Source organism: Mustela putorius, unplaced genomic scaffold (assembly GCF_011764305.1).
Source record: "Mustela putorius furo isolate JIRA1106 unplaced genomic scaffold, ASM1176430v1.1 tig00003866_pilon_pilon_pilon, whole genome shotgun sequence".
Lineage (NCBI taxonomy): Eukaryota > Metazoa > Chordata > Mammalia > Carnivora > Mustelidae > Mustela > Mustela putorius.
In genome coordinates this window covers 3513940-3525600 of record NW_025422018.1, presented here as the reverse complement: position 1 = coordinate 3525600, position 11661 = coordinate 3513940, and the positions used below count along the sequence as shown (strand labels likewise).

At 34.6% G+C, this 11661-nt stretch overlaps 1 pseudogene; it reads right to left on the bottom strand.

Moving 5' to 3' along the window:
• Nucleotides 1–801: 801 nt before the first annotated feature.
• On the bottom strand, nucleotides 802–2660 carry LOC106005367 (annotated as a pseudogene).
• Between the last annotated feature and the right edge of the window lie 9001 nt (nucleotides 2661–11661).

Sequence of the window (11661 nt, the reverse complement as noted above, 5' to 3'; positions counted from 1 at the left end):
AAACCATATTATACTTGACTCTCTCTGCTTGACTTATTTCACTCAGCATAATCTCTTCCAGTCCCGTCCATGTTGCTACAAAAGTTGGGTATTCATCATTTCTGATGGAGGCATAATACTCCATAGTGTATATGGACCACATCTTCCTTATCCATTTGTCCATTGAAGGGCATCTTGGTTCTTTCCACAGTTTGGCGACTGTGGCCATTGCTGCTATAAACATTGAGGTACAGATGGCCCTTCTCTTCACTACATCTGTATCTTTGGGGTAAATACCCAGTAGTGAATGGCTTATTCTGTTTCTGCTATCAATTTGCAATGTCATCACTTATTGACTATTCCCATGTTACCAAAGAGGAAAACATTGCATTTTCACTTTGTCACAGATAGTTTTGATGAAATATTGCTAAAACATTCAGAGAAGTTTGGTTAACATGGTGTTGTTTGTGACTTGCCTTTTTCAATTATGTGCTTACTATTTTCCTCTTTTTTTGTCATTAGATTACTTACATATCTAAATACTGAACATGTATGCTATTGTGATGGGTAAAAATCTGTCAAACAGTATAGCTGAGAGATATTTCAGGTTGCATTCCTGATCATCACAATAAAGCAAACAGAGCAATAATGTGGGTCAAATAATTTTTTTTGGTTTCTTAGTGCATGTTAAATTCATGTTTTATTATACTAGAGTCTATGAAGTATGCAATAGCATTATGTCTTTTAAAAAAACTGTATATACCTTAATTTAAACATACTTTATGCTAAAAAATGCTAACCGTGATCTCAGCATTCAATGACTCATAATATTTTTGCTGGTGGAGGGTCCTGTCTTCATGTTGATGGCTGCTGACTAATCAGGGAGGTAGTTGCTGAGTCTAGGGTGGCTGTAGCAACTTTTTTATTATGTTATGTTAGTCACCATAACATGATGATGTAGCGTCCCACATAGTGGTAGTGTAGTTGATGTAGTGTTCCATGATTCATTGTCTATAACACCCAGTGCTCCATGTAGCAATTTTTGAAAATAAGAAAATAATAAAGTTAGTCCCATTTGAATGACTTCCTTTCACAGACAATTTCTCTGTAGCATGTAAGGCTGTGTGATAGCATTTTATTCACAGTAGAACTTTCAAAATTGGAGTCTTTTCTTTCAAACCCTGCTGTTGCTTTACCAACTAAGTTGATATAATATTCTCAGTTCTCTGTTGTCATTTCAACCATCTTCACAGCATCTTCACCAGGAACAGAATTCACCTCAAAACAAAAACAAAACAAAACAAAAAAACCACTTCCTTAGCTCATCCATAAAAGGCAACTCCCCATGGATTAAAGGTTTATCATGAGATTATGGCAAGTTAGTCACATCTTCAAATTCCACTTCCAATTCTGGTTCCTTTGCTATTTTCACAACATCTGAAGTTACTTCCTCCACTAAAGTCTTGAACTCCTCAAAGTCATTCCTGAAGTTTGGAATCAACTTCTTCTAAATTCTTGTGACTGTTAATATTTTCATATCTTCCTATGAATAACAAATATTCTTCATGGGATCTAAAATAGTGAACTTTCCAGAAAGTTTCCAATTTACTTTGTCCAGTAAAGGAATCAGCATCTCTGACAACTATGTTTTGTAGCCTTACAAAACATATTTCTTAAATAAAACTTGAAAGTCGAGATTATTCCTTGATCCATGGGCTGCATAATGGATGTCATGTTAGCAGGCATGAAGAAAACATTAATCTTATTATATATTTTCATAAGAGCTCTTGAGTGATCAGGTGCATTGCCAATGAACAGTCCTATCTTGAAATTAATCCTTTGGGGGGGGACAGATGGTATCAACAGTGGGCTTGAAATATTCAATAAATCATGTTGTCAACAGATGTGCTGTGAACCAGGCTTTCTTGTTCCATTCATATAGCATAGGCAGAGTAGATTCAGCATAATTCTGAAGGACCTTAGGATTTCGGGAATGGTAAATGAGCATTAGCTTCAACTTAAGTCACCAGCTGCATTAGTCCCTAACAAGAGAGTCAACCTGACCTGTTTGATGCCATGTTCTGACTTCTCATCTATAGCTATGAAAGTCCTAGATGGCATCTTAGAAGAGTGTTTAATCTACATGGAAAATCTATTGTTTAGCTACCTTTATTACCTTAGCTAGATCTTCTGGGTACTTTTCTGCAGCTTCTACCTTAGCACTTGCTACTTTATGTTGGACTTTTATGTTATGGAGACAGTTTCTTACCCTAAACCTCATGAACCAAGCTCTCCTGGCTTCATTATTTCTGCAGCTTCCTCACCTCTCAGCCTTCATAAAATTGAAGATAGCGAGAGTCTTATTCTGGATTAGGCTTTGGCTTACTGGAATGCTGTTGCTGGTTTGATCTTCTATCCAGATCACCAAAGTTTCCTCCATATCAGCAACAAGGTTATTTTATTTTCTTATTATTTGTGTAGTCACTGGAGTAGCACTTTCAATTTACTTCAAAAACTTTACTTTGCATTCACAGCTTGATTCACTGTTTGAGACAAAAGGCCCAGCTTTCATCCTGTCTTGCCTTTGAAACACTTTGTTCTCTGATCTTAATTATTTCTAGCTTTTGATTTAAAGTGAGAGACCTGTGATTCTTTCTTTAATTTGAACACTTAGAGGCCATTTGGGGTTATTAACTGACCTAATTTCAATATTTCTATGTCTTGGGGAACAGAGAGACCCAACAAGAAGGAGAGAGGTAGGGAAACAGCCAGTTAGTGAAACGTTCAGAACACATGACATTTACTGACTAAGTTCACCATCTTACATGGGCTTGGTTCATGGTACCCCAAAATAAATACAAAGTAACATCAAAAATCACTAGTTATGGGACACCTGGGTGGCTCAGTGGGTTAAGCCTCTGCCTTCAGCTCAGGTCATGATCTCAGGGTCCTGGGATCAAGCCCCGAATGGGGCTTTCTGCTCAGCAGGGAGCCTGCTTCCCCCTCTTCTCTCTGCCTGCCTCTCTGCCTACTTGTGATCTCTCTGTCAAATAAATAAGATCTTTAAAAAAAAAAAATCACTAGTTACAAATTACCATAACAAATACACTAATAGTTTAAGTTTTAAAAAAAATAGTTTTGTTTAAAAAAAAAAACCTCAATTTTTTTTAGTGCAATAAAATAAAACATGATAAATCAAGGTATGGTTTTATGTGTTCACTGTGGTGAAATTAGCTGAGAGAGGCTGGGACACTTCAGAATGTAGTTTATGTCCTGAAATTTTCATACCTCGGGGTTCTGGTCCAGTTCTAGAGCAGAAAATGCTCTTTCATTTCTTCATGAGTAATAACTAAGTGATTAGCAAAAAACATGAGATCCTTCTATTTAATAAAATCCTGGGCTTTTGAAAGATGTGGTGTTTATATATAATGATATACAATATTACTCAATGGTCATAAATAAGAATGAAACCTTGCCACTTTCAACAACATGGATGGATCTAGATATAATGCTAAATGAAATCAGTCAGAGAAAGATAAATACCATATGATTTCACTCATATTTGGAATTAAGAAACGGATGAAGAATACAAAGAAAAAAGGGACAAACAAAAAACAGATACTTAAATACAGAGAACAAACTGATAGTTACCACAGGAGACATGGATGGAGGGGATGGGTCAAAAAGGTGAAGGATATTAATAGCACATTTATCATGATGAGCACTAAGTAATGTATAGAATTGTTGAGCCACTGGGGGCACCTGGGTGGCTCAGTATGTTAAAGCCTCTGCCTTTGCCTCAGGTAATGGTCTCAGGACCTCATATCAGGCTCTCTGCTCAGCAGGGAGCCTGCATCCCCCCTCCCCACCAGTTCTGCTTGCTTCTCTGCCTACTTGTGATCTCTCTCTCTCTCTCTGTGTCAAACAAATAAATAAAATCTTTAAATAAAAAAAAGAATTGCTGAGCCACTATATTCTATACATGAAATTAACATAACATTGTATGTTAATTATACAGAAATTAACAAATAAAATCCTGAGCTTTTGCCTCACAAAGTTTATCTCTATCTGTTCAAAAAATAAATAAATAAATAAAAATTAAAAAAAGAAAAAGAAAACCTTCTCCATGTTCGTGAAACTTCTGGAAAAATAAGAACTTTAAAAAAAGTCATTTCTGCACCAATAATGATCCAGCTACTATAATTCTATAATGCATCTGACAGGGAAGAGAGAAGACTTTACCATCTCCTTGTAGACAAATTCTTAGGGAAGTGAATTGTAATGCATGACCAATTATGTATATGTCACTTTGTCAAAATTGGACACAGTTATTTCCCAATACATGAGAGTTCTGGCAATTACTATGTGGTATAAAAGCTATTTATTCATAGGTGTTTATCATTTTAATTCTGTCTTTTGAAAAGAAATTTAAATCTTGCCACAAGTGCTAAACTTGCAAATTGTTCATTAATTTTGGCCCTGGCTCTAACCTTATAGCACTAAATATTTTAATGCTTCTTGATAAATGAATGAATTCCTTTTTACACTCAAGTATATGAACTACAGATTTTCTTGAGTAAGCCAAAGAGAATAGTGTTAAATGTCAACATTAAAATTTTACTTATTTGTTACAATTGATCCTACATTTTTTGGGGGTAATAATTACGTACTAATCCATATTGCATACTTGATGTACAAATAGAACTTTCTCCACAAAGCTTTAAAATAATGCATGAATATAATGCATGAATCATAATTGTGGTGTTGATCATTTTAGACTTAATGAATGAATCAGTGTTTAATATGTGAATGTCATAAACTTTTCTCTAGAATTTCATTCTCATTAAATTATACCTGCAATTTTATCATTTTTTAATTTCAATACTTTTCAATCATTTCCTTTTCATTTTTGCCAATATTTCCTCTACAGCTCATCTTTCCAATAAAATAAAACATGAAGTTTTCTCTGTGTATGCTCCTCATTTTTCCCTATTTTTTTTCAGATCATTTTCCATTATAGCCAAATTCTTGTTAATACTGAATACAAATATTTTTATTATTCTCACTTTACTTATTACAGACTAGTGAACCATCTGCTCAATACAATAGTTTTTCATTGATCGGCCTCTATTCATCAGTTACTACTTTTAATTTTCTATCAGCTGGATTTACCCAATACATTTCTCATTCCGTCAAGGGTGACAGAAACTATTCTCTGGTTTCATATTTAATGGGGCTGACACGACTTTACCCAGAGTTTCTTTGGCTATAATGCCATATATATGGCATTATTATTATTTAACACTCTTATTTACAGTAATTTTAACACTTTTATTTATTTAATACTCTTTAACACTCTTATTTATACTAATTTATGTTATTTTAATTTGTATGAATGATACTACTTCATTCATTCCTCTCATTTTATCCCTATGTAGGATTTTATTTTTTCTTGTGACCAAGTAACATGGCCTAACCTCTATGCTTGCAACAAAGAGACATAAGTATGGAGATAATAAATATAAAATAATACCTTCTAAATTATATTCTTATTATATATTGTAATAAAATGATCTTAAATGTCTTCTTAGGCTAGGATTTATAGTCAACAGTCATAAACTCTCAAATTACATTCAAACTTGGGACTTGATAGATATCACCTGATATAATGGAAATAAGGCCACTAATGAGTAGTTCTTTTACTCTAATTCTCAAAAAAAAAAAAAAAAAAAAAGAATCCTTATCTTTTTGGGGTGGGGGGAGGAAAGTCAAGAATTATTTCACCTTTTATCTCAAAATATAATTAACAGTGTCTAGAAGTTAATTTAAAGAATTTCTCCTTTACTTACTATTAGCAGTCAATTATTATATCCAAGGCTTAGCCACTCAATAAAAACCTTGCATAGGTTCTTTGTGCAAACTCTTCACCATTTTGGGAAAAGAAAGAAACAAAACGTTCATGCTGTTTGCTTAAAAGCCCTAGGATGATTAGGGTACAAAATCCCACAAAGATAGACAGCATTCTGACAACTTCAGTTGGACATTTACCTCCTTTATTCCTTACAAGTTTTCCTTGTCATGACTGTAGCCAATTCAATTCCCAGCTTATACATTCCAATTTCTGATCATCTCCTATCTGCCTTACAAACTAAACATTCTGTCACAGAATAAAGTAATTTTCGGCATTCCTGAATCTTGACTTGAATTTTCTGCTCCTTAATTTTGACCTTTGGTGATTCTTACTAAGTGCGGTGGGACCTAATTCTGGTCAGTCTCTGAATACTGGCTCTTCTGCAACTTGGTTTTCTCATTTGGGATTCCTATACTGATATGTTAACTGGTTTCAACCTCCTTGAACATAGGTTGTATCTCCATATGGACTCAGAATTTGCTTACTCTATATTCGGAATTTTTTTTTTAATTGAATGAGGAAAATGACCAATAGGGGAGGGTGGAGAGAGTGTCCCTTATGTGTAAAAATAGGAAATAAAGAACTATTACCTTAGGGAATGATATAATTATATTCCTAGAAAATCTAGCTATATGCACAAAAATACATACTAAAACCAATAAGAGAGTTCCGTAAGATGACCTGATAAAATATCAACTTACAAAACCCAATAGCTTGTATACCACATCTCCTACACACTCCCTAATGACTAGAAACTACAGAAGAAAAGCAGATCTCATGAACAAAGTGTATAAAAAAAAAAAACATGAACTATAAAATACACATAAACCTTAAGAAATGTAAGTAGGTAAAGTGAGAAAATAAGTAAATGACTACCATTGTACTAAGATCCAAAAAGAAACCCTGAAATGATTAATTCCTGAAGTTCAGTAAAGTTGTTATATATCCACAAACAAATATATAAATTCAATGTGATCTCAGTGATCTCAATAAAAAACCCCAAAGGGATTTTCTAATGGAATTTGAAAAGTTAATTTTAAAGTTTATATTGAACAGAATGTATACAAACATAGACAAAGCAATTGTGAAAAAAATGAATAAAGCACTGAAAGAAGAACTTGTTCAATCAGAAATCAAAATATATTATAAATAATTAAAACATTTAGGTATGAGCACAATGATATAAATATAGGCTAGTAAACCATAATAAATTTATGTAAGAATTATGTAAGAATAATAAAGTGACATTAAAAATCAATTTATAAGGAGAATGAACTATGAAAAAACATGGATAGATTAGTCCTTGACTATATTTATTAAATAGTAACACTAAATTCATATCCCATAAGATAGAAATAAATGATCAATAGTCAGACAATGCATTATAAAAACATTAAAAGGAAATATAGGCAAATATTTTCAGAATATTGAAGTAGCATAGGCCTTCATAAGCAAAAACCAACACACAGAAATCATAAAGAAAAAGAGTAACAGCTTTGAGTGTACAAAAATTCTTTGAATTTCAATATTTCAAAAGATACTATCTTAGTTTTAATTACTGGGAAGCAAAGTCTGAGTCAAGAATTTCAAAGCTGGTAATTTATTTTGGGAGTGATCAAAGAGAATAAAAATGAGGAAGAGGGAGACAAGAAATGAGGAAAAGTGAATATAAAGATATGAAATTTTTGAGGCTGATATGATAAGCAATGGAGTCTCAATTTCCCATAATGCCTCTCTGAATATTTTATGAAAATGATAGGAGATTGGGCATTTAAATACTGTTTCCTGCCACACTTGGTTGATCACCCTCAGACACTAAATTCCCTGCACTCTGGTTTTCATCTGCACCCTTGCTGAGTTCCCAAGGCTTCAGAAGGAAGCAGAGAAAAACACAACTTATATTTAAGACAGTACTATGGTGATATGAGTCTGAATGTGCACAGAATACTCTAGCACGCTGTGGCTGAAATCAGATGTGGGCCAATGGGATATGACAGCACACAAAATATTGACTATAGTCTATCTTTTGCACCATCTTATCTGTTAATGTCCCACACTGAAACCATTCTGTCACTAATTTTTCAAATCGGTGACTAGCCAGTCTTCAAAAAAGGCTCAATATAAAAGAGGTAGTGGAGTAAGTTACAGTATTAAGAACTATAGGTTAGTGCGAGTCATATATTTCTCCTCTCTCTACACCCAATTTTAGAGTCTCCAGTCAAATCTTAACAACTCCTGTAAGGCCCTAAGAAGGGATATTATCAATTGTCTATTGATATCAATAGCTTCAGTTAAGATAGAACTCTTACTGTATCACTGGTAGAAGTTTGGGAAACAGAAGCTCTAATCCACAGAGCCCAGAGCTATGGGGACAAATGCCTAGAGTGGGTAACCGAAGTCATATTAGAAAGAATCAATCATAGCTACTTCTCCTCCTTGGCCCTGAATCCATGTATTCTGGCTATTGAAGGATATGGCTTCAAATAGTGGACATTTTGTCAAACCATATAATGCATCCTGAAGAACAGCAGTTAGACTTTGTAGGATATCAAGCCCAAGGACTCATAGCTGAGATTTAAATAGACTACTTCAGTGAGTGGCATATCCACATCAGATTGGTTGTGTGATGAATAGATACTATGGTCATGTTTAAAGATTTATTTTGATGGATCCCACAACAGTAAATCTGATGTTCTCCAAACTCTTGTGTAGTGGTGCTACCAAAGCAGTGGTGAACACTGCAGATAGAAAGTGGGAGTGGATGTCAGTTTCAGTAAGGGTGAATCACTGCCCCACTAAGCTGGAAAGAATCCTATATAAAAATCTGACACTAAGTAGAGAGCTGGTCAGCTCAGTGATGTATGATATCAACTCCTGGATAGATCAGCATGTAATTGATAGATCAGCATGTAATAGTGACAGTAACTACATCATCTTGAGTAAAATAAAAGCCCATGCTATTGGGTCCATGAATAGCCTTATCAGTACTACTGGCTATTCAAACTCATGGTTTCTTGGGACAAGCGATAGGGTGCCTATGGACAGAGGATGTCCTACATCTTCCGAGTCAATCATCTTTTCCACTGATTGGTCAACATCTCCTCTGCAATGGATTTTTTGTTTTCCTGGTTATTGATATGAGCCACAAAAGGTTTGCATCCATCCCCATGAATCCATTCACAATGTTCTTTTAAAAATACACTTGCCTAAAATATCCTAACCATTCTTTTCCCACATTATTGATTGGGGAATCTACAAACTTCTGTAATGGGACATATGATAAATATTTTAGATTTGGTGGGCCATAAAATCTCTGTTGCAGCTATTCAAGTCTCCCTTTGTGGTACAAAAATAACCATAAATGCTACCTAAATGAATGTATTATTGATTTCAATAAAATGTTATTTACGGACACTGAAATTTGAGTTTTATATAAATTTCACACATCATAAAAATTGTTAGTCTTCTAAAATTTTTTCTAGCTGTTTAAAAATATAGAAACAATTTTTAATTGACTGTCTATATAAAAACATACAGTGGACCATATTTGGCTTTCAGGACATAGTTTATGCCAACCCCTGCTTAGGACAAACAATCCAAACCACACACTATTACATGGAAACCACACATACTCTTACTTCAAGCCACTTTTCTCTCCATATAAAAAGAAAGAAAGAAACAAACAAACAAACAAACAAAAAAAAAACCTAGATACATTGTTCACAATTCTGCCCCAAAATTTCCTCCCATCAATCATTTCCAGCTACCCTTAAATGTGACTACAGTGCATCAGTATTTCATACTTGGCTCACACTAACATATTAAGTCAGCCAGCATATACACTGGGCCCAATTTCACCCTTACTCCAAGCTGAAAGGAATGTTACATGAGGTATAAGCTGAGGAAGAGACATCAGAGTGTCTGTTTTTTTAACCTATTTGGGCCCAATCCCCACTATACATCATGTGATAAATTGCTGTTGTACCTGCCAGACCTTATGACTTTGTGGATCTGACAAACTCTTCTCCTCCTGGGCTGCTCCAGTCTCATGGTTGTTTGATGCATTATGATAAGGCACTCAGTCATTACAAGGACTCATTAGTCTCCCAGAAGCTGCTTTTCAAATGCTGAATAGCTTGCTGCTGCTGGAGGCATCACTTTCCTCAATGTTCTTAGGGTAACGTGTGGCAACTCTCCCACTGGGGCTCTCCACAACTACAACCATTGAATCTGCTGGGCCATACAACTTCAGTTGCAAGACAGTTTATACAATATCCTAAACCTGGTTAAAAACAAAACAAAATAAAACAAACAAACAAACAACAAAAAAAAAACAACTCTTTTCCTCTGGACCTCATACAATACTGGCATTCTTTCAAATCATCAAATAGCCATTAGACAGAATATTTCTATATATGGTATACATTGTCTTCAAATTTAAATAAGCTCCAGTGTACCAAGCAAGCACTACGCATCTTCTTAAGAGTTGAAAGGTACAATAATTTGTCCTTTACCTGGAGGGGATATTTCACAAGCTCCCAAATCATTCCCCCAAATTTTATCAATTTGACAAGTCCTTGAATCTTTACAGTTCCATCTCCCATCTTCTCTTACACATGTATTTTAAAGCACCCAGGGTACTAACCACTACCTTTCCATCAGGTCTGATTAGCACAATATAATTGTCATGACAATTTTATACAATGTCAAAATTATCAAGGACCCTTTAGACTATACTGTAGCAGAGAACCATAGATATAATAGCCCTGGAGAAAGAAAGTGAATGTATACTGCTGTCCTTTCCATAAAACAACTGTTTTTGATCCTCTTTAATATACAGATTGAAAAGAACACATTTACCAGATCAATAGTTACATATCAAGTACCAGAATCTCTGTTTCTGTTCCAATAAAATATATCTGGTGCAGCAGCAGCAACTACTGATACAATTTGGTAAAACTGATAGCAGTGTACCTGTATGTGATTCAACTAATTTTGTATAAACCATAGAGGTAAACTAAATAGGATTATGTTAAAACCATCACTCTTATATCTTTTAAGTTTGAAGGGAGTGCTAATCTCTGAATTTTTTCTGGGATCTGGGGATAGGATAGCTTCTAGACTCCTTTGGATTTACTATCAATGAGTCCACTTATTACCTCTAACCAGCAGGGTATGATAGTGTTCTGGATTTCAAATACAACTTTATATACCACATCCCTCAAAAATCTATGAATCTCTCCTTCCCCCTGAATACAGTTCACCTGTAATTGCTACAGGTCTCACTGGAGAATAATAGGAGAATGTTTTTTTGTATATAATGTTAATTTTGTTACAATATTCTCCTCAAAAGGACTTGGCCTTTTTTCCAACTGATTATATCTGGGAGCGAGAACTGGCTCATTTTTTTAACTAAAGTAAGAAACTGGAGTTTCCATTGCACTAACAACAAACAGATTTCTTTTATCCAGCTATTTATTTTATTTTACTATCATGTTTTCTTTCTGTACTTCCAGTTACACTAGTCAAGAAATAGCCTAGTTGACTACTCATCTCTCTCACCCTAAGAGCATCACGGTCTAACATTCATTGCCAGAGATCCATGTAGGTTAAGGTAATCTAATTGCCTTACACTGTTGTCCATTATGATAACTACATCCCATTCACCTCTGATTTCTTTTTTTTTTTTAAAGATTTTATTTATTTATTTGACAGAGAGAGATCACAAGCAGATGGAGAGAGAGGCAGGCAGAGAGAGAGAGGGAAGCAGA